This window comes from Mustela erminea, chromosome 10 (assembly GCF_009829155.1).
Source record: "Mustela erminea isolate mMusErm1 chromosome 10, mMusErm1.Pri, whole genome shotgun sequence".
In the NCBI taxonomy this organism is placed as follows: Eukaryota; Metazoa; Chordata; class Mammalia; order Carnivora; family Mustelidae; genus Mustela; species Mustela erminea.
Window position 1 is genome coordinate 87,472,094 of NC_045623.1, and position 22,305 is coordinate 87,494,398.

Here is a 22,305-nt window from a genome sequence, read left to right on the forward strand (position 1 = left end):
AGCATGTCTGCGGGCACCGTCTTTCCAAAGGCATTCACTCACTCTGGGTCATATTTTGATAATTCTTTCACTATTTCAAAACTTTTTCATTATTATGTATGTGTTAGGGTGGTCTGTGATCATTGGTGTGATGATTGGCACTGTTTTGGGGCACCATGAACCACGCCCATATAAGATGGTGACCTACATCCATAAATGCTGTGTGTGTTCTGACTGCCCCACTGACCAGCAGTTCCTCCTCTGTCCTCCCCCCTGCCCCCACAGGGCCTCCCTTTTTGCTGAGATACAACAATCTTGAAATTAAACCAACTGATCACCTTACAATGGTGTCGCAGCATTCAAGTGAAAGCAAAAGAAACTCCCCTGGCCACCTAGCCTTCGGGACCCGCCACCCTGATCAGTCAGCGGCCATCCACCTGGAGGTGAGACCCTCTGCCAACAGAAAAGATTACGACTCCCCAAAAGCTCAGATGATGGTTAGCATTTTTTAGCAACAAAGTATTTTTAAATTCAGGTGTGCACATGGCTTTCTGAGACATGCTGCTCTTTGTTGCGCACACACAGACTCCAGCATAGCATAAACATAACTTTTATAGGCGCTGAAAACCCATGAGCATCATTTCACTCGCTTTCTTGTGGCGGTCTGGCAACAAACCCGCCATACCTCCGAGGTGTGCCCGCGTGGCTGGTGACGGAGAATGTCACACCGGGCCAGCCGTGTGGGTGGGGAGAAAGGTGGCGATGCAGCTGGAGAGGGTGCTATGGGATCTTGCCACCTGCTCATGCCGTCTGCTTGCTCCCACGGTGTGCCTGAGCCCCAGTGCGCATATACGCCCATCCCCTGGCACCGGCTGGCTGTTGCACCTGCCAACCCCGGGGCAGTTTCGGCTTCTGGGCTGCCGGTCACTTAGCAGCCCCTGGTCACGCATTGTATCTCTACCAGGTCCTGGAGAAAAGTCAACAGCTATTTTCAATGGATGACAGCTGCCTGGAGGAGCAGAGACAGAGGCAGAGATGCCTGTGCTGTGAGTCTCCTACTGGAGCCTGCTGCTGGCCCCTGCACAGCTTCATCCCTGTTTGCACGGAGAAGTCCACTGGCCAGCCGGGGACCTAGCATGCAGGTGTCAAGGCAGCTCGCCTGGAGACTGGAGCTGCTGCAAGTCCTTTTCTGGCTCCAAGCCCCACTTATCTTTGCAAGCCCCCGAAAAGCAGGCTGCACAGCCCACATGCATCCTAGTGGTGGTTGCCACAGTTCAGAGAGGCCCCCAAGCCATGTACCTCGTTCTTAGCTTGCACCTCTTTTCCCAATCACTGCCTGCACTTTCAAGTGTAGGATAGCACGATGTTGAGTTCAGCTGAGGCGTGCAGCCCCACACCCCCCAGGGATGGCACTCTAGATCTGTTTCTCATCCTTCTGCCTCATGGCTACGTAACAAAACCTTCCTCGGGGCAATGATAGAAGACTCCTGGTGTTGTGGCATGGAGAGTTTAACCACAGTGCTCATCTTGTGCCTTCAGCGAACTCTCCAGCTGTGTCCTAAGCAGCCATATGGTGGGGCCTCCACCCCCCTAGGGGCCCAGGCTGCAGCCAGGGGTCGCACAAAGCAGCCAAACACGGCAGGGGTGGGCGGCGGGGGTGAGGGTTCAGGGACTGAAGGCTTCGGTGTGCCCTGCCGATGACTACTGCGGTTGGTCGGCGGTCCTGCTGTCCCCTGGCAAAGAGGTTCCCACTCACTGCTTTCAAGCCTCCTCATGTCAGACAGCCCAGTCCCAAATGCCATCAGGGAGGGTTTGATTCCTGGCATCGCTGCTGATGCCCAACACTGTAGGATTCAGGCTCATGGAGGGAAAGCAGAAACCACACTAGGAACTGCAAACAGGGGGATCTGATGCAGGGAACTGGTTATAAACGTGTTGAAAGCTGAAAGAGTGAGTAAAAAGGGAAAGAGAGAGGACCTGGGGGCCACAGGGCAGGAGGGGGTGGTGCTGGGGGCCGGGCATTGCTGTCTCAGCTGCTGTTGCCACAAAACCCACCGCTGCCAGAGCACCCCCTTGATTCCCCCGCCACTGCCGGTCACTGCTGCTGCTGCCATACCACCAAAGGGCCGTGGAGTGGTCATCCAGCAGGTGCAGCCAGAACTTCTTCTGGAAGCCAGGGGCTGGGGAGGGGGCAGTATAAAGGGCTTCTCCCAGCTCTTACCCTCCAGTCCTCCACGACACTGTCTGTGTCCCCAGCTAACTGGAGGCTGGTGGATGAGGAGACTTGGGAAATGGAGCCAGATGGCCCACTGGCTCCAGCATCGCGCCATCACACTGTGGCTGAGCAGCACACGCCACCAATGGACAAACGGTCCACAGAGTGGCTCACAGCTTGTACTGGGGCACCTACTCAAAAACAGTCTGAAACTCAGCTCTGTGCCCTTGAGCACATCATTGACTCTCAGGGCTTCACCTTACCCATGGGTAAAATGGGGCTGATGACATCCACCCTGCAGGGTTGCCGTCCAAGGATTCAATAAGTACGTGCCAGTGTCCAGGCTGGGGCCCGGTGCACAGATGCCTCAGTCAGTGCAGCCAGATGCCTAATTGACTCTTTGACCTTGAGCACATGCCTGGGCCTCTCTGGGCTCCATGTTCTCATCTGTTAAATGAACAAGGTTGGGCTAGAGGCTCCCTTTAGCCCCAGTGGAACTGCATGGTCATGAGTTGCCCTTTAGATGAAATAGACAGGCTGGGCACGCAGGAGGGATGGAGGCAGGTCTGACAGCTGGGAGGGAGGGGAGCCTCCGAGGAAGAGGAGGCTCAAGGAGGCTCTGGCTGTGTCTGGCTCTGAGCTGTGTGTTTCACTGGAGGATATATTCACATGTCAAACAGATCACTTTTCAGCCACCTTAATGTTCTCTGTATCTCCCTGTTCATGTCGCCTCCAGCAACACCACTCTGGTCTCTACCCTCTTTGATGTGCTCGTTCTCAGCACTGCTCAGTGGATGGGAAATTTCCAGGAGCGGTATTTTTCTGCACACTGTGGTCCAGGAGGAAAGGGAGCCTCCAGTTATATCTATCATGAAGATGAGATTTGTAAGTTCTGGGGCCTGCGAGGGGGCTGCGCATCTAAGCTTTAAGGTTCTTCCTGTCTGGGTGGGAATTACAAGCTTCCACCTGTTAGAATTCAGGTTTGGGGGCTGGGGATGAAGCATGAGCCACGCTCTGTGGGAAACACTGTAGCAGAGTTACTAAGAGCACACGGCATTCATGCCCAGCAGAGAAGGGTTTCGGGTGCTGCTCAGCCCCCTGCTAATTTCTTTTTCTTTTTTTTTTTTTTTAGCCCCCTGCTAATTTACATCAATTGCTTAACTTCCCTGAGACTCGGTTTCTTTATTTATAAAAGGGAATAAGAACGTTTACTCGAATTGGCACGGGCACTGTTTTGGCGTCTACTTCCCCCTCTGTTCTCAGTGCCATCACACCTCACCCTCCCTCCAGGAGACCACGCTTGTGTACCACCCAGACCCCCGTATTCTGCCGGGTGATCCATCAATGACCCTCTGCCACCCCCTCCTCTACACAGGTGCAAGACTTGACTGGACCAATCATAGCACTCCATTCCCCCCAGGAACTAGTGATTGGTCCAAGGAGAACATGTGACCCAAATCAGTCCTATCAGAAACCTTGGTAAGATCTTTCTATGCTATCAGAGAGACCTGTTTCCTCTTACCCTCTGGAGTTCCTCGGGTGGAAGGATGTGAGCCTGCAGCTTCCAGTCATTGGGACTCTGCTTCCCCAACCCCTCTCCGGCTTCCTAAGTCCATTAGCAGAGAGAAAGGAGCTCCCACGCAGAAGTAGAATAAGGAAATGTTGAAATAGAATGAGAGATACGGTGGAATCATCTAAGTCCCTAAACCCAGCTGTGCCTGAAGCTCTTCCTCACTCTTTCCCGGTTCTACAAACTAAGACATTCCCTCTTTGGTGAAAGCAGCTTGAATCTTTTGGTTGAAAGTGCTCGGGATCCAACTCAAGCTGTTTTCACCTAAGACGGAATTTAGTAGCTTAATAAATGCTGGGTTTGCCTCCAGCAGGAGTCGCTGCGCTTCCTACTCTGGCGCTTATCACTCTGCTAAGCTTCCTGAGGGAGTGTCTGTCTCTTCCACTTGCCAGACATCCCCTCAGGGCAGGTACACGGTCTGACGTGCCCCACCTTTGCTCCCATCTCAGAGCCCGGCTATAGAGGGCGCTCAGGAGAAGTCTGATGAAGGGGACGCGGGAGTGCTGGCCAGGTCTTCCTCCGCTGTCAGGTCCATGACTCCCCCATAGACATCCCTGGAGCCTGGTTACTTGAGCATTTGCTCTCCTCCTCCAAAAGCCTCCTCTGAGCTGGAGCTCTGCAGCTGGTCATTGCCAACCCAGACACTGACTGAGCACCGATTTGTTGAGCCTCTTGAGGCGCTGTGCTGTGCACAGGGGATACACAGGTGAACTGCATGGACTCCATTCTGCCCTCACCACTAGTTCTTTTTAGTGTAGGAGCCTGTTGAAAAAGAGATGTACCCCCATCATGCCAGGTCCTGAAGGGTGCCCTGAAAAACATAATGCAGGGAGACGGCAGGTTGGAGAGGAGCTGCTGGGTGAAGGAGACCCTGTTTTTGTCACCTGCTCCAGGCCATGACTCCCTGCTTCTTGCACAAGCCGGGGTTTGGGAATGCTGGGAGAATGAGTAAGGAGTGGGGCGTAGGCAGGCGGGTTAGTTGCTCCTAGAGGTCTGGTGGGGGGAAGCAGGGCCCCCAGGGAAGAAGAGGCAAGGGCAGAGGAACAGGAAAAGTAGAAAAAGCTCTACTCTTAGAGATGCATCCAGCCCAGGTGGGTTGGGACCCCAGGGCCCAAGGGAGCAAGCAAGAGGCCAGTCTGGGTGGCAGGCAGAGTCCAGGCAGTGTCTGGATGGCCATCGGGGCTTCCCCAGACTACTTGTAGGCGCCTTTCTCAGTAACTGACCTGGTCCCTGCCCTTGGGGGTCTCAGGAACTGCAGACACGGAGTGGAATCCAGGAGGGAACAGAAAGGAAGACCCCAACTGTTTCCCTCCTCTCATCCTCTCTGCCAGCTGTGCATGCCCTTGGCTGCACTCTACATGAGCCAGCCAGCCATCAGGAGGCCCTGGAAGGGTCCACACAGAGCCCACCTCACTGGGCAGAGCTGGAAACGGTATAGAGAGCTGGGGAAAGGGTACGGAGAAAAACCAGTCAGAGAAGGTTAGAAGAATATTCCCTCAAAAGCTAATGGTGTTGCCCTAGAAAGCACTTACAGAGTCGTCCAGTTTCTTTATATTTTGGTATCCATTGAATTTTTCTTGGAGCATGAATCACTTGTTGTATGAAGCTATTTCAAAAGGAAACCAGATGACTTCATGCTCAGAGCCAGAAACAAAGTGTCATTGACATCGTGGCATCACCTGGAAACTGAGTCTCAAGGGCACATTCAAAGCTCAGCATGAACAAATAGGAACCCGTGAAAGAGCAGGTCCAGGCACCTAGAGATCCGAGTTCAGGTTCTGCTTCAGCTCCTATCCTATATTGTGACCTTGGGCAGTCTCACCCCCTCTGGGCCTCAGTTTCCCCAATCTGCATCAGTGATCTCTAATGGTTTCCCAGCTCCAGAGGCCCTCTGAGAAGGAAGCAGTCAGCAATGCCATAGGAGCCTGGTGTTTTCCAGTTATGGGAGACAGACGACTCTGAACCTATTTATATGGAGGAAAATAATCCAGAAAAATGTCTCCTGAAAAACACCTGGGAGCATTTGCAAAATGATTAAAATGCAATGATGAGCACTCCTAATTAACGTCTGCTGGGACATGAGAAAATCAAGGGCCAGGTGTTGTCACAGCAGTTTGGGAGGAGCAGGAAAGGATCTGGGAGCAGTGGCGAGGAGCCTGGCAGCTGGAAAGCGGGGTAGAGAGAAGTGGGTTGGCGGCTGGGTCACAATCCCAGCTGGGACCCTGCTTGTGAGTGTGACCTTGAACAAGCCCCTTTGCCTCTCAGGGCCACAGGTTCTCCAGCTGTAGAATGAAAGGGTTGAACAGATAATCTCCATAGCTCATACAGTTCTGTGTCCACATCGACTGGGCAATCTGGCAAGAAGTAAAGGCTGTGGATCTGAAGTTTCCACGGTCCTTAGGACTGGGGGCACGTTCTTTGTGAAGTTATGGGCACAGGTCAACAGGCTGATTAATGGAAGGCTGACCCTCCTCCCTCCTGCCTCTGTAACTCTAGATGGGCCCCTTTCTATCTCTGTGCCTTGGTTTACTTCCCTGGGAAAAGGAGATCATCATGGTGAAATTATTGGATTTAAATGTACTATCTTTCCATTTGTTTTCCATAAGTCCAATCTGTTCTTTGGATGCCTTCCCTTTTTCTCTGTCTTCTTTTGGTCGGATTGTCATTTATAATTCCATTTGGCCTTCTGTGTTGCTTTATTAGCTCTGATTCTTTTGTTATCTCACTGGGTGTTTTAGTGTTTGTTGTACAGATCATCAACCTAACACAGTCTACCTACATGACATTATGGTGCCTCATGTATAGGTTATAGATCTTTCCGAAGAAGAGCTCCTCTCCTACTCTTATACAACTGTTGTCCTACATTTTACTTATACTATATTACTATTTGTGTTTAAGGGTCAATATTCTCATGTGTGCTTGTGTGAATCACTAGCTTATAGTGCCTGTAGAGCTGAGTAGTGTTCCTTTGTGTGGATCTCACCCCTATCCACCTGTTGAAAGACATCTTCAAGAGTTTCCGGATTGGAACAATAGCAGCTGTCAATATGGGTGTACAGGTTTTTGAATGAACATAAATTTTCTGTTCACTTGGGTCAAATATCTAGGAAAAGGATTTCTGGGCCAGATGGAAATGTACGTTTAATCTCATAAGCGACTCAGAGGCCATACTTTGCATAGAATTTTTATGAGATTTCACATTTATGTTTGTGCTATTATAACTTCCAGAGGAGTTAGCCAAATTTGCTAAATTTTGACAAAAAATGAAAGGATACCAAGGTATACTTTAATAGTGATTTTGATTCACAATTTCACAATGTCTCTGTGAAACAAAATGTCATCAATTACCAAGTTTCCAATGGATACATACTTTGTTATATAAATACATCTTTTAGTGACTAAATGAATGCAGAGAGTGGTGGATGTGGGAATGGAATTGAAGAGATGAATGTAGTGTGAACAGGAGCTGAAATAGAAGTCTCAGGCTTGATGCATTTGCTCAGCTGAGGTTTGAGAGAAGTAGAAGGGGGAATCCAAGATGTCCACTATGGTACCACCTACAAGGTAGTGACGTGGATTTGAATTCCTGTCTAGTGTCCTTTCATATCAGCCTGAAGGATTCCCCTTTTGTATTTCCTGAATGACAGATCTGCGAGGGACAAATTCTCTCGATTTTTGTTTACTTGGAAATGTCTATATATCTCCTTCATTTTTGAAGTTTAGTTTTTCTGGCTATGGAATTCTTGGTTAACACACCAACTTCTACTTTGTTCTTTTTTTAAAAAAAGATTTTATTTATTTATTTGACAGACAGAGAGCACAAGTAGGCAGAGAGGCAGGCAGAGAGAGAGAGGAGGAAGCAGGCTCCCCGCCAAGCAGAGAGCCCAATGTGGGGCTTGATCCCAGGACCCTGGGATCACAACCCGAGTGGAAGGCAGAGGCTTTAACCCACTGAGCCACCCAGGTGCCCCTCTATTTTGATCTTTTTAAAAATAATTTCTATCTCTTTGTTGACCTCCATTTGGTGAAGTGCTGCTCTCTTATTTACCTTTAGTTCTTTGTATACACTTAAAATAGCTCATCTGAGGTTTTTGTCTAGTAAGTCCAGTCTCTAGACTCCCTCAGAGACAGTTTCTACTGATTGTTTCTTTCCTGAGCATGAGCCATATGAGCGATGCTTTTTTTTGTTTTGTTTTTTAAATTAAATTTATTTATTTTCAGCATAACAGTATTCATTATTTTTTCACCACACCCAGTGCTCCATGCAATCTGTGCCCTTTATAATACCCACCACCTGGCACCCCAACCTCCCACCCCCCCCCAGCTACTTCAAACCCCTCAGATTGTTTTTCAGAGTCCATAGTCTCTCATGATTCACCTCCTTACACTGTTGGTGGGAATGCAGGATGGTGCAGCCTCTTTGGAGAACAGTGTGGAGATTCCTCAAGAAATTAAAAATAGAACTTCCCTATGACCCTGCAATTGTACTCCTGGGTATTTACCCCAAAGATACAGATATAGTGAAAAGAAGGGCCATCTGTACCCCAATGTTTATAGCAGCAATGAGCCATGCTTTCTTGTCTCTTTGTGTATCTTAAAATTTATTGTTGAAAACTGGACATTACAAATAGCAGAATGTAGCCATTCTGGAAATCAAATCCCCTCTCCCCCCACCAGGATTTGTTGTACTGCCTTTGTTTTAACACTTATTTGTGTGAGCTTTTTCTTTAAGGATATTTCTATGACATCTGTATTCTTTGTCACATGTGGCCATTGAAGTGTCTGTTCAGATAAATTCTTGGTGGCCAGCTAATGACTGGACAGAGACTTCCTTAGAAGTCTAGAACCGCCAGGTTTTCCAGCCCTTGTTGAGAGACTGTGGGTGCGTGGTGGGGCATGCTTTCAACCCTTAAACGGGCAGTTTACAACTCTAAACCTTGGACTCCACAAGGTCTCAAGGTCAGTCAGAGGTGAGCGCTCAGGGCCTTCTCAGGTCTTTCCTGAAGATGTGCACATGCTCACGGTATCCTTGCTTCCCAGGTATACTTTAGAGATTTTCAAAGCCAGTATAGATGTCCCATTTCCTAGTTTTGTCTTTTAAGCTTTTTAGTTAGTCTATTGTTTACCCCAACTGCTGTCCACTGTCTCAGGCAGTCATGAAATTAAACAATTGCCTGTGATTGTTTTTGACAAGCACTCCTCCTCCCCTCACACCAAGGAAAAGGCTTTTTGCCCAGAGCAAATTCTGACTCAGGTAACATAAAGACAGCCTTACAAGTAAGATCTTCTAGGGAACTATCAGACGGGTCAAATAATGAAAGTGATAGGAGAATGTGGTTTTGAAGATGCTCTAACCTCGTTCTGCCCCCCTCCACTGGTTGCCAGGCTACTCTTTTCACCATGATTCTGGGCCATTAGATTTCAAGGTTACCATGGAGCTGAGGAGAGGAGGATGGGACTACAGCATGACAAATGTCACAAAGCTCACTATTTTTACTGACATTCAGCCAGTTGACTTGAATAAATGCACCCAGGATTGTTACAAGCCTTTGGTAAATTTCCAGAGTTCTGGAAAAGTAGATTCTGAGGAATTTTTTTTTTTTTTTTGCCACTTTCATCATTACAGAGGAGAGATTTTTTAGCAGTCCTTACTATGCCATTTTCACTGATGTCACTCATTTACATCGTTTTAATTAGAAATCTGCTACCATCTATTTTTGTTTCTCACATTCTTATTTTGTTCCTCAATGCCTAGCATGTCATTTTTCCTCTCTTGCAGCTTTTAATGTTTTCTCTTTTACACAAGTTTTGATCAGTTTGATTGTGTGCCAGGCGCTGGGCTGTGAACTTTACACACACTATTTCCTGCAACCCTCACAAAGACTGAGGTGAGTCATACAAATCCCTTATCCTCATCCGCAACATAAAAACTATTCCCTTTTTCAATGTGGTTAGACTTTACTGTGTATGTGCATGAGAACACAATACATACAAGAGAGCATATTCATGTATTCCTTGGTCAATACAAAAGTAATGAAACTGAGGGCATTGGGCTAAGGGGTATTAACAATGGCTTCTAGCTCTGATTGTCCCAGGATCTTTGATTCTAGACTTTTTGGGAGTGGACCAAGTTGGATCTGGGGATGCTGAGAAGTCAGGCTACTGGGGGAGATGGTGGGATGCTGATTGTAGGAGATGGAAGTTTAGCCTCTCTTGGTCCTCTTGCTCAGCTTCTGGAAGGCTTCCTCTCCTCTGAGCCCAACAGACATTCATTTTGCCTCATCCACTGTGCTTCAGACTAAAGGGCATAGCTTTGTGTCTTTGAATGGAGTGTGATCTTTAGCCTCAAGGCCTTCTCTTGTGCCAAGAATGACCTGTACCTTTTGCGATACTTTCAGTTCTAGGGGCATAAATCAGACTCCAACAAGTTTAGGTGAAACAGAAAACAACAAGTCTTCTGTTGGCTGATTAATCTAAATGTCCAAGGGTTGGTACCTTTGAATGCAGCTGAATCCGATGGCTCATCCCCTCTTCCCATGGCTCCCCTCCTCCCCACCCTCACTCTGCTCTCTGCCCTGCCCCAACAACTTCCCTCTTGACCTCTCCTCTTTCTCTGATTCTCCATAATGTCACCTCCCTCTCCCCATTTCCATCCAGCCACCCCACCTCCAGCTAATTAAATGATACTGTACAACATGCTTCATTTGCATCTGGCCCAGGGGGCACCCGGAGCCAGCAGCCGTGTGTTCATTAAATGGTTCCATGTAGAGGAATGTAATGAAACGGTTTTTATTATAACCAGCATCTCAGCCCATCTTGGGAGGTGATTATGTATTCATGGGGAAGACAGAGAACCGCAGACTCCACCTCCCTGTGCTGGGGCTGTGGGACAGCAGAGCACCTCCCATCACTGGCTCAGGCAATGGCTTGGCTGTCTGGGGCCTGGAGTTCTGGCTTGAAGGGTTGGAGGTGGGAAGGGAGGGGAGGCTGGTCCCAGGTGGCCTGTCACTGCACTGTCGCCATGACTGTGAATGCTAGAAATCCCTTGTGGATTTGACCAACGTCACCTCCGAGATTGCTAACCTGGGGGCCCTGAGCTTCTGGGGGTGCCTGTTGCCAGGGGCCCCTGAGTCTGCCTGTCTGTAGACAGAATCATTGGCCCGGCTCGTAGCCGAGATCAATTTTATTATAAGCATGTGCTGCCATGATTCCAACCACAGAGAAAGCCACAGAGAAGCATTTCTGCATCCTGGTGGCCTCCGTCTGCAGTGCTGACAGTCCATCCTGTTGCCTGGACCTCATAATGGCGGCTGGGGCAGGGACAGTAATGACAACCGTCCTCCCTGAGCACCTACTATGTGCTGGGTCCTGGCTCCATGACTGATATGGATGACCTCCCTTAATCCTAACCACACCTCTTGGGGGTGGGTATGGTTATTACTCCCATTTTATGGGTGAGGAAACAGGCTGAGTGCGGTGCAGTGAGGATTTGGTCTTAGGTCTGCAGACACCACGGCCTTGCCGGGGCGCCCTGCCCCCTCCCACTTAAGTGGACAGCTCACAACGTGCATGTGTCCCATTCCTCTTTTAAATGTTAAAAACAGTCCTCGTGCACAGAAAGATGATAAATGGTTTCTGCTAAAGGTTCACCTTCCTATCCAGGGTTAACAGGCAGTGGATTAAGCAGGATCTAAGCTGACCAAGATAATGGGTGAGTATGTGCCAATGAATGGTGAAGCAGGCGTTGTGGGGTGGGAGCCCTGACTGGGGGGGGCCTGGTAGTTGTGGGATAAACAGCTGGGGCTTAGGTGGCTCCTGGCCTGAAAATAGACCCCAAGTCTGAACCCTGGCTCTGCTGCTAACTTACTTTGTCAACAAATGCTCTGTGCAACAGATGCTTATTGAGGACCTACTATGCACCAGACACGGTTTCTGGCACTAAGGATACAGCCATAGACAGGGCAGGGATAGGCCTGCCCTCACGGGGCATTTCAGGGTATGGTAGACAGATGGGCCCTTGCCCCCACTTTTTCTCAGTTTACTCTACTGTATACAGAGCAGGCTGGTGTCCCTGAGACAGGGTCACGAGCCTCAAATATCTTCTGGGTCAAGCCTGTGATGCCTGTGACCCTCCGAGGCCAGTAAGGACCACGGAGAGCCTGGGCTTAGCTCCTGCCACCCGCGGCTGTGAGAATGTCCACGTTCTGTAGAAGGTATGCCCTCCAGTTTTTTAATAAAACAAAACTCCAGATTTCTGTGTGAAATCCTCAGAGTTCATAAATGAGCTAATTGATCAAATAACAAAAAACAGTGCAGCTAAAACTCCACCTGTTTGTGGAGGAGTCTGGCCTGCAGGCTCGAGTTTTCTGCAGACGTTCCTCCAGCACTCAGGAGCAGGCCTTGCCTAGAGAACAATTCTGCGAGCTGGGGAACAATTCTGCGAGCTGGGGAACAATTCTGAGCCTCCTCCCTCCAGACAGGGGCATGTTCGGCTGTCAGAGCCCAAGTTCTATGGAAACATGGGGCAGCTCAGGGAGAGGTAGGAGGGAAGAGGAAGCCCGGCCAAGCCCCTGCCCTGCACCCATGGTGCTGTGAGGACAGGCCGCCCTGGGCAGGAAGAGGCTCCTTGTGCTTTGTCAACAGGAACAAGCCTGAGGGGGCCCTGCGCCCCTTGAACCAGGGGCCGGGAGAGAGGCGTGTGTGTGTGAGAGCGCATGTGAGAGACAGCGGTGGTGTCAGAAGTTGGAGCCGAAGGAGGGCAGGGCAGACCCAGAGGAAACCATGAGGTCTCTCGCAGACCCCAGACCGGGGCATGAAGGCGGCCTGCGGAGGTCTGGAGGGGCCAGGAAGGAAGAGGCTGGAAGGCCCTGGAACAGCGATGGCAAGCAACCAGAGTGAAGCTGATCGTGACCGTTGGGGCTTCCTGGGGGCCTCTCTGCTCTCCTGTTCTCCACATGCGCATCTCAGGAAACCCGCACCACCACCCTGTGAGGGGGTACTGTTACTACCCCATTTCACAGACAGCAGATCAAGGCACATTGAGGTTAATGTGCCAAGCTCAAAGACCTGGTAGGTGGTCAAAGTGGGGTCTGACTCCTGGCAGCTGGCTTTACTAACCCTTGGTTCATGGAACTTGAATAGAGTCACATGTATTTGTTGAAGACCTACTGTGTGCTGGGCACTGTGTGCAGGCTTTACCCACATGACTTAAACTGTCCAATAGCTAAGCAAGAGGGACCACCGCACCCACTTAGCAGGTGGGAGGGCCGAGTCTCAAGAGACACGCGGCTGCCTGGAGTCGACCCGGGACTTGGTGGTCCCTCTGGGTTCTGATTGGTGTGACTCCAGAGCCTCTGACACTCTGTGCTGCTGGCTTCAACAGTACAGTCTCGGTTGACCGTGCCTAGGCACCTGGAGACAATTTCAGGAGTCTGGGGACTCTGGATCTAGTCTGGAAGATGCCCCCCCCCAACCCCAGGGAGCTGTCCAAATCCACTCGGACGAAGTCATCCAAGCTAAGCCAGTCAGCAACTCCCCACCCCATCCCCCCGGTTCCTCATCGTTTTATTAGAAATTAGATGCACAAAAGAATTCTGCTGACCCCTGGATCACAGCAGAACTTTGGGCCCTGGAGGCTCCTTTCTCTGCCAAAGGCCCTCTCCAGACAAGATTTGTTCGCTCATTAGCAGGAAAACGGCGCACCTCTAGTAACCCCTGGACACATGAACCATCTGTGCCTGGTGTCTTGGTTTGGGCAGCCAGGCCAGCTCTGCCAACGGGCCCTCATTGTCCTCTTTCCTGACCTGCAAGGAGGTGGAACCTGCAAGACAGAGGTGGAGAAACCGAGGTACAAAGAGGATGTGTGTCCTGGTGGAGCAAGGATTCAAAGCCAGGCCCCGGGTGACCCCTAAGTCCATCTTCTCTCTCCCAACCACACTGTCTGCTCCTCACTGCACAGGTGTCCCCTCTGCTCCTCCACCTCTGTCGCCTCACCAAAGCCACCCGGCCACCTCCTGGGAAGGAGAAGCCTCAGCAAATCCCAGCCTTCAATGAGAAGGGGCTGGAAGATCCCTCCTGAGAAGCAAACATTTCCCAGCAGAGTAAATCACCAGGAGCGGCAGCCACCCTCCCTCCCCAGCATGTTTGTAAATCAAACCTTAGACCTGGGTTTGCAGCATCTGCTTCTGGGAAGTGAGGCAGGAAGCGGGGAGAAATGCAGGGAGAAGAACAGGGCCCCTGGTCAAGCCTTGGGGGGCTTCTGGGCTAGAGGGAAGAGGCACAGTGTGGCCACTGAGGGACAATTGTCCCCATCTGTGCCCCCAGGGGGATGGACCAGATGCTTCCTAGGGCCGCAGCTGGCCCTGATATTCTGTGGGTCTCTGACCCCGTGTGGAGGGGAGCTGGAGCAAAGGTCTGGGCTCAGGGATGAGGCTGGGCAGGGCACCTGGGGTCAACAGCAACTCTGAGCTAAGCCCTGAGTGGGGGCGATTGGGAAGAGGGAGCTTGTGGCCGCTGAGGACAGGCCCAAGGGTCGGTGTGCCCAGCTGGGAGCCTGGGCCAGGGCAGCAGGAAGGAAGCCAGAGGGGCAGTACTCCACACCCTGGGCGGGGAGTCAGAGCCTGGGTCTGTTCTCGTTCTGAAGCTGACCAGCTGTGTAACCTTGGGCAAGTCACATGGCCTCTCTGGGCTTCACTGCCTCATCTGCACAGTGGAGATAATTGTTCCTACCCAGGATGTGGGGCTGCTGGGAGGACCGACAGAGGTGCAGGAGGAAAAGCCAGTCAAGAGGGTCCCTCAGGAGCACAGGGGGCCTGGCCTGGCCCTGCTCCACCTGCCTCTGCTCCCAGTCTCCTGGTGATTGGCCAGACCCTGGCGTCCCCGCCCCTGAGAGCCCAGCTGATTGGAAGAGGCAGAGCCTTTATGCAAAAGAGGCTACTCCCTCCTTGCTCCTCCTTCTCCCCCAAGTCTACCACCACTGGGAACTCACCTGTTAACTTGTCTCCCCCCGGAATGGCTAGACCCTGGTAAAACATTGGCTTTATTGTCTAAATACAGGACCTCTCTGTCTCCCCAGGACCCATGTTGCCTCCCACGCTCCAGCATGACCCTCCCCTCCTCTCCCTACCTCCTTACCAGCCCTGTGACTTTGGGCAAATCCTTCATGTCTTTGAGCCTCAGTCTCCTCCTCTGTTCAATGGGGATACACACACCCACCTCATGGATTTGTCCTTCTCATGGACACAGCCCTGTAGTCCTTAAACACACGTTTCTTAGGGGTCTCCTGGATTTCAGGTCCTGTTCTGGGTGATGAGGACAGGGAGGTGGGCAGTGGAGACAAGGGTCTGCTCTCTCCAAGCTTCCATCATGGCAGGTTGGCAGGTGGCTGTGAGGAGGCGCTGGCCAGGAAAGTGTCTGTAGGTGGCCCAGAGCCAGGGCAATACAGAGTAGGAGGGGGACACACCCAAAGTCACAGGGTATGTCATGGGCAGGGCCCAAGCCAGGCTGGCAGAAGAGCAGACATGTGACTCACCCCTGCCAGGGGACCCACAGGAGGATTTCCAGACCCACAACCCAGTGAGGACACCTACCCTCTGAGAGCATCCAGCCCCTATGAGAAGCATCAGTTCACAGCTGGAAGCCAAGCTCTGGATGGCTCTTTTTGTCACCGTGGCAGCGCCAGAGGCTGTTGGCTGGACCTTGGACAGCTTCTCAGGGCTTTCCATTTCCCTGGCTGTTCCCATCCCCAGACCTTCCTGAAGAATTGCTGGGGACTGTTGGGGGGAATGGGTCTTTGGAGTTAGATCTTGTCTTTAAACTGCCCCTACCTCCCTCCTTCCCGAACCTTCTAGAACCTCCCTCCCCATCACGGCTCAGAAAATTTTTAATTATTATAATTACCATCCAAAAATTGGATTCCTGTCACAGATAAGCAAAATGGCATTCTGCCACACTGCACCTGGCTCTGGCCTCACCTTTGAATGTGATGGTGACTCTCCTAGCACACGTGGCACAAAGGCTATGAGAGGGGGCTTCCTGCGGGAAGGTGGCAGGTGTGAATGTAGAAGTGGAGACCCCTCTGGGGGGAGGGCCCCACGTGTGTAAGCCTGCACAAGTGTGCATGTGTGTGCAAGTGTGTACTTGTGTGCATGGGCACTGATGGGGGGCTGCAGGGGCAGGCAGGCGCTCCCTGGGGGCAGGGCATGGGGACAAGGTCAACAGAAGGTACCAGAGGAGCAGATGACAGGGCAGGCATGGGTCTGTGCCTGGGGGTGACAGGTGGGGTCCTGGAGGCAGATGGGCCCATGCACCTTCCCCCTGTTGTTGTTTACCTCCCCTCTGCTCCCTGTTTTTCCTCATCTCCAACCAGGATGAGAACATGATCCTAGGTCTGTTGGAGATCAGGGACCCGCTCCTTTCCCAGGACCACTCCAGAACACTCCCTCAGGGTCCTGGGGTGAGCCTCCTCTCCTTCCAAAATGTCGGTGTGGTGGAGAGATCAGAGGTCAGGGACTCCCTCCCCATCGGGTGCAGATTCCAGCAGGGGACTTTCCAGTGTGACCTGGGGTGGATCCCTCCCCTTCTCTTAACCTCAGTCTTCTCACCTGTCCCATGAAAATAAGGATCCCTACCCTGGGGGTAGTGGTGTCTACACAGAGACAGTGCAGTGCAGTGCTTACACCTGGGACAGGGAGCCCAGTACCCTGGGTTCAGACCCAGCCCTCAGCACACTGTAACCTTGAGCTGGTTGCTTCCCCTCCCTGGGTTCTCACCTATCAAACAGGAAGACACTGAGGTGTGCTGAGTGTCTCCTGTTAGCAGACACGGAGCAGTTCGAGCAGCTAAGGTGAATGCTCAACAGAGAGACTAGTGTGACGATCGTGGTGATTATGAACACTGAGCCTGGTGACCAGAGAGCATACTCACTGAGCACGTGCAAAGCTGATGATGTGCCCATGAGTGTTTTGTTCAGGGTCTGGCTCATGGTACCCCTGACACACCCACCCACCCCGAGCTGCCCTCTTCTCAGGCCTGGGGTCCTCACTGACCCCATGCTCTGAACAGAACCCCTTCCCTGGTACTCAGCCCTCCCCAGGCCAGCACCCTGATCTGAGAACAATGAGCATCTTTCACTATAATCTGTGTTCCAGCCCCAGCTGATTGGACGTGGCCTACCGTGGTTTGATTACTCAGCCTCGTTGATAGTATCTCTGAGCCCCATGGCCCGGCTTCCTCCCCTGGCTTCTCCCTTCTCCCACGGCTCCCAGAATAAACTGCAGAGCCCTCACCATGGACACAGGGTTGTGTGTGAGCCAACAGCCATCTCCAACTATTTCTACAGCTTCCTCTTGTCCCATAGTCCCTCGGGTACCCCAGCTTGGTCCCCTGGCATCTTGAGACACCCCTAGAGGGTATCAAGAACTTTGTATTCATTGTCCCGATGCCTGGGAAGACCATCTCATCCACAGACCTCAGCCTGGAATCAAAGCCTTCCTAGAACCCTTGGTGGAAGGACATCAGCCCAGGGACCCTTCACACCATCATCTTGCTTTGTCTCCATCACAGCATCTGCCACTTTTGAAAATTATTCTTTCTTTGGTATGTTTTGATCCATCTCCCCCATGAGGCTACAAGCTCCATAGGACAGGGACCTTGTCTGTGTTGTACCCTCCTGCATCCCCAGTGCCCTACACCGGGCCAGGCACTTGGTCGGAGCTCACTGGACACTTATTGGATGAATGGATGCATGGATGGAAGAATGGATGGATGGATGGGTGGATGGATGGAAGGAAGAACAGATGGGTGGGTGGATGGATGGATCCATGGATAAGTAGGGTCAGCTGTCCCTGTCCTACAGTTATTAGTGGGGACTTAGGGCCAGGGGCCATCCTGGCCCTGCCTGGTCCCTTCTGTCTAGCAAATACAGCAGGGCCAGTCCACATGAGCCCAGGGCTCCTGGTCCTCCCAATACTGATGTTTTCCTGTATCCAAGGGCTTTGAGGATCAGCATTCTGCTATATATCTTTTATCTTTTACTAATCTTTCCCTGAGAGTTTCCTTAGATTGGACAGAGATGGCTGTTCCCCCAGATTCCATCCACCCCAGAACCCAGTCTCACCAAGACTGTGGGAAGATATCCAGTGTGGGAGGCTTGTTCAATCCCTCAGAAGGCCTCGGGCTGAGGAAGAGACACAGTTGTGCCCTTGGAAACCCTAAGTAAGACATCCACAATGCCCTGAATCTGAAGAGAGAAGCAGTCCTGCCCCCTGGATCCCTCAGTATGATTTGGGAGACGCTGTCTCGCCTTAGGAGCCCCTAGTCTGGGCAGAAAAATCGCCTTGCCTTTACAAACCTCCAGTCTGATGGGGGAGACAGTCCTTTAGAGAGCTGTAGTTTACTCGGGAAGTCCTTTTCCTCACTGTGGTCCCTCTGGGAGGCACCAGGGACCAGGAACAGCTGAGCGGACCCCGGTCTCTGCAGACTCACAGAGGTAGGAGCTCACATTGTCCTCACAGAGACCCACTAGTGAGGTGGCCCCCTCACAGGGTGCAACCTCCATCCCCCAAATTCTGTGCATGAGACAGAGGGACAGCTACCCTCCCCCAGTACTTGGGCTCCAAAGCAGAGCTCCCCTCCATAAACACAGACCCTCTCTGACTCCTCCCCACCCTCCCCCAGGGAGATGGGAGGCCTGGATCCCAGCTGCACTTGCCAGAGAATTACTGTATCATCTATCCCTGACTCAGGGTTGGGCTGGCTGACATGCTGTAGGCCGGCATCTCCCGCCTTCTGCTCCTGCCCCATGCCTTTCCCCACACTCTGTGCTGTACTGGTGAATATTCAACAACTGGTTTTCCAGGAAAAACAACAACAACCACAACAAAAACAGATCATGGTTGGTGGTGTTTGCCAGACTCTGTGGTGTAAGCCCGCCATCTCAAGGTACCAGGGAGATGTTGCTGAGCATGAAGTTTGGAGGAGACACAGAGTGATGCCCCATTATGTAGCATTTCTGTACAATAGCTTTAAGTCTCCCCCAAAGCCTATACGATAGCACGATATCATAAAACAATTAGTAATAGATGGGTTTGGAGGGTTTATTCCCTTTTCTTAATGTAATTTATTTCATGGTAAGTTAACACAACTGAATGTTTAATTATGGCTGTTTAACAGGTGGCTGACAAAATTCCTGAACGTGTAGCCATCAACTCTGTGAGCCGGTTTGTGCTGCTCCAGTGCACACGGTCCCCAGTCCCCCGTCCCCGCCCCCATCAAAGCTGGGTCTTCAGCCTACAGTCATGGAAATGAAATCTTGCCAAATATGTCCTGCCTGTGAAAGAGCCCACTGTGAAGGCTCAGAGACCAGGCCTCCCTGGAAGGCCCCTTTTTAGAACCTTATTGGCTGTCACCTGACCTCCCAACCCCACCCCTTGACTCTCCTGCCATCTTGTTTTTGTGGTGGGGAGTCTGAGAGGAGCAAACTGGTTTCACTGGTAAAGCTTGCAGATGGAAGGGACTTCCTCATTTTGCAGATGGAGAAACTGAGGCCAGAGAGCGGCTGGGGAAGATACAGAGGGAGACGGGGGTGACCCAGCCTGGCTCCTCAGCCGCAGGTAACATTCTTCAGCTGAGGGGCGTGAGGAGCACACAGTGAAGGGGATAGCCAAGGGTGGCCTCTCTGGGAGCTGTGGGGACAATGGGGGAAGTCTGTCCAGGCAGGGGTGGGGTCTTGGAGTCCCAGTCTGAGGCCCTGAAGACCCCATACACACTGGGGTGAGAGGTGGGTACCTGTCCAGAAAGTGCCAGATTCTCCCTGTGCTCACAGCTGTTTCTGCAACCAGTCCTCCCCTCTGCCCCATGGGACCCAGACCTTGTCTCATATTCTCCCCTTGATCCCTACCGAACATATGTCTGTTGATTGGTAAAGCCCTGCCCCCAACTTCCTCTAACTTTTTATCAAAGCTTTGATTTCCACCAGGCATGACACAAACAGGGGGTGACTGAGCCACCACATGCTGTCAGGATACGGCAGAGAAAGGAGTGAGAGGATGAGGATGTTGGAGAAGCAGAAACATCCTTGGGCCGGGGGACAAGGAGGGGATGCTTGAAGTGGCCATGTCTTCCCCACCTCTGAGGTCAGGTCACTGCTCAGCCAGCAGAAGGAGCCTCAGAGGGCCAAGTCACCAGGTGAAAATGTGATGTGACTGCTTTGTAGCATCTCATAGCACCTCAGTCCCCGCAAAGCTGCTGTGGCTCTATTTTATAGGTGAGGAAAGGAAGGCTCAGAGAGGTTCAGGAACTTGTCCAAGAACACACTGCTAGGAAGGGAATAGGAACAACTTCACAGTCAAGCCCATAAACAAATCACCAGGGGACCAAGATTTTAAAAAGTAAACGATCCCCTACATGGGCAGGGGGATGCTGAGAGTGAGAAGGAGATTGTGGCCATGGATGCCCAAGCCTGGGGCTATTTCCGTCCTTGACCACCTCTGAGGCCACCTGCAGTGGACATTTCCTGTGCCTCCCGGTAGTACCCTGCGTTATAGCCTCCTCTCCCTGGCTGGCCTAAGGACTTTGTCCAGCACTACGGAAGCTTACTCAGCCCTCCTGCGGGGCTTTCTGGAACTCCTGCACTCCCAAGAGTCAAAGCAGTGAGGAATAAATACCCAGCTTCTACCCTGAAGTGTGTTCAGCATGGGTCGCCCAGAGGGTATGTGAAAAGACGGAGCCCCAATTACTCACAACCTCTCCTGTCTCAGCCCATCTCACTTGTGCTTCCTGGGAACCCTTCCCAAGCCCTTGTTTTGGGGTCTGCTTTCTTTAGGACATGTGACCAAGTCCTTTCAGAAGAGCTGGGACCCAAGCTTACCTCTTGAACCTGTAGTAGCCCAAGAAGAGAATCCCAGGGGTGGGCTCTGTGAGCATGGGGAGGGACAGGACTGGCCTGTGGACAGCAGACCATAGAACTCTGGAAACACAGTAGAGAGCATCCTCAGGAGAGGTTAGAAGGAAGACCAAGCAGTCAACCAGTCTGCCCTAAAAGTCAGTCCGAAGTGATTGGCGGAGGTGGAAATGGGCTGAGTCATGGCGGGGGTAGGGGTGGGGTGTGTGGTCAGCTGAGTGTGCAAGGTGACAGCCCTGGCAGGAAGGTGGGGCTCAGGGGCTCCCTGAGGACAGAGATCAGCCTTGAGTCTTTGTGAATGAGATACACTGATATCGAATGGTCTTGGAACTCTCATTCAAAACCATTTGGCCATATGTACATGGGTTTATTTATGGGCTTCCTAATCGATTTCATTGGTCTAGATGTTTGTCTTTATGCCAGTTTCATGCTGAAACTATTTCATGCAGAATCAGTTTGATTCCTGTAGCTTTGTAGTAGGTTTTAAATCAGAGAGTATGGGGCCTTCAACTTTGTTCTTCTATTTCAAGGTTGTTTTGACTATTACGATTCCTGGAGATTTCATGTGAGTTTTAGGATGGATTTTTCTATTTCTGCAAAAAACTTCATTGGGATGGTATTGAATCTATAGATTGTTTTGGGTAACACAGACATCTTAAAATTAGTTTAAGATTAATATTAAGTGTAGGGATGTCTAGCTGGCTCAGTCAGTAAAAGTGTGGGACTCTTGATCTTAGGGTCATGAGTTCGAGCCCCATGTTGGGTATAGAGATGACTAAAAATAAAATATTTTAAAAAATATTAAGTGTGTAAGCAGGTCTTTTAATCCATGAACATGAGATGTGTTCTATTTACTTACATCCTAATTTCTTTCCGCAGTGTTTTACAGTTTTCAATGTGAAAATCTTTCACGTCAATGATTAACCTAAATCCTAAATATTTTATTCTTTTTGATACTATTTATTGTAAACAGAATAATTCTCTTAACTTCCTTTCCAGATTGTTCCCTTTTAATGTATAGAAATACGACTGATTTTTATCTGTTGATTTTGTATCCTGCAACTTTGTTGATTGTTTATTAGTTCTAATAGGTGTGTGTGTGTGTGTGGTGGTGTGTGCTTGGGGGTGTGGGATATGTTGTGTAATCTTTAGGGTTCTACACAAATAAGACCATATCTTATGTGAACAGAGATCATTTTTCTTCTTCCTTTCCAATTTCAACACCTTTTGTTTCTTTCTCGTGCCTGACTGCTTCATCAAGGACTCTCAGTATCATGTTTAATAGAACTGGTGAAAGCAAGTCCTCTTCATTTTCCTGACCTCAGAGATAAAGCTTTCACCATTTCACCACTGAGTAAAACATTAGTGACCCATTTGTTTTTTGAAGAAAGACCTCAAATCTCCCTGCTTCTGGGTTTCCAAAATAAATCCTAGAAGTTCGCTGTTAGTCCCCACAGAGTTAATGGGCCTGGACCTGACTCCTAATTTCATGCAAATCCCAGCCTGCCTTATTGTGCAGGAGTTTTGGTTCATTTATAGTTTCCTGGTGACACAATCCATCCTTGTCTCCAGCCAAGACTCTAATCCCTGCAATTTTCATGGTTCTAGTAATTATGAAAAAAAGTCCAAAGGACCAAACTT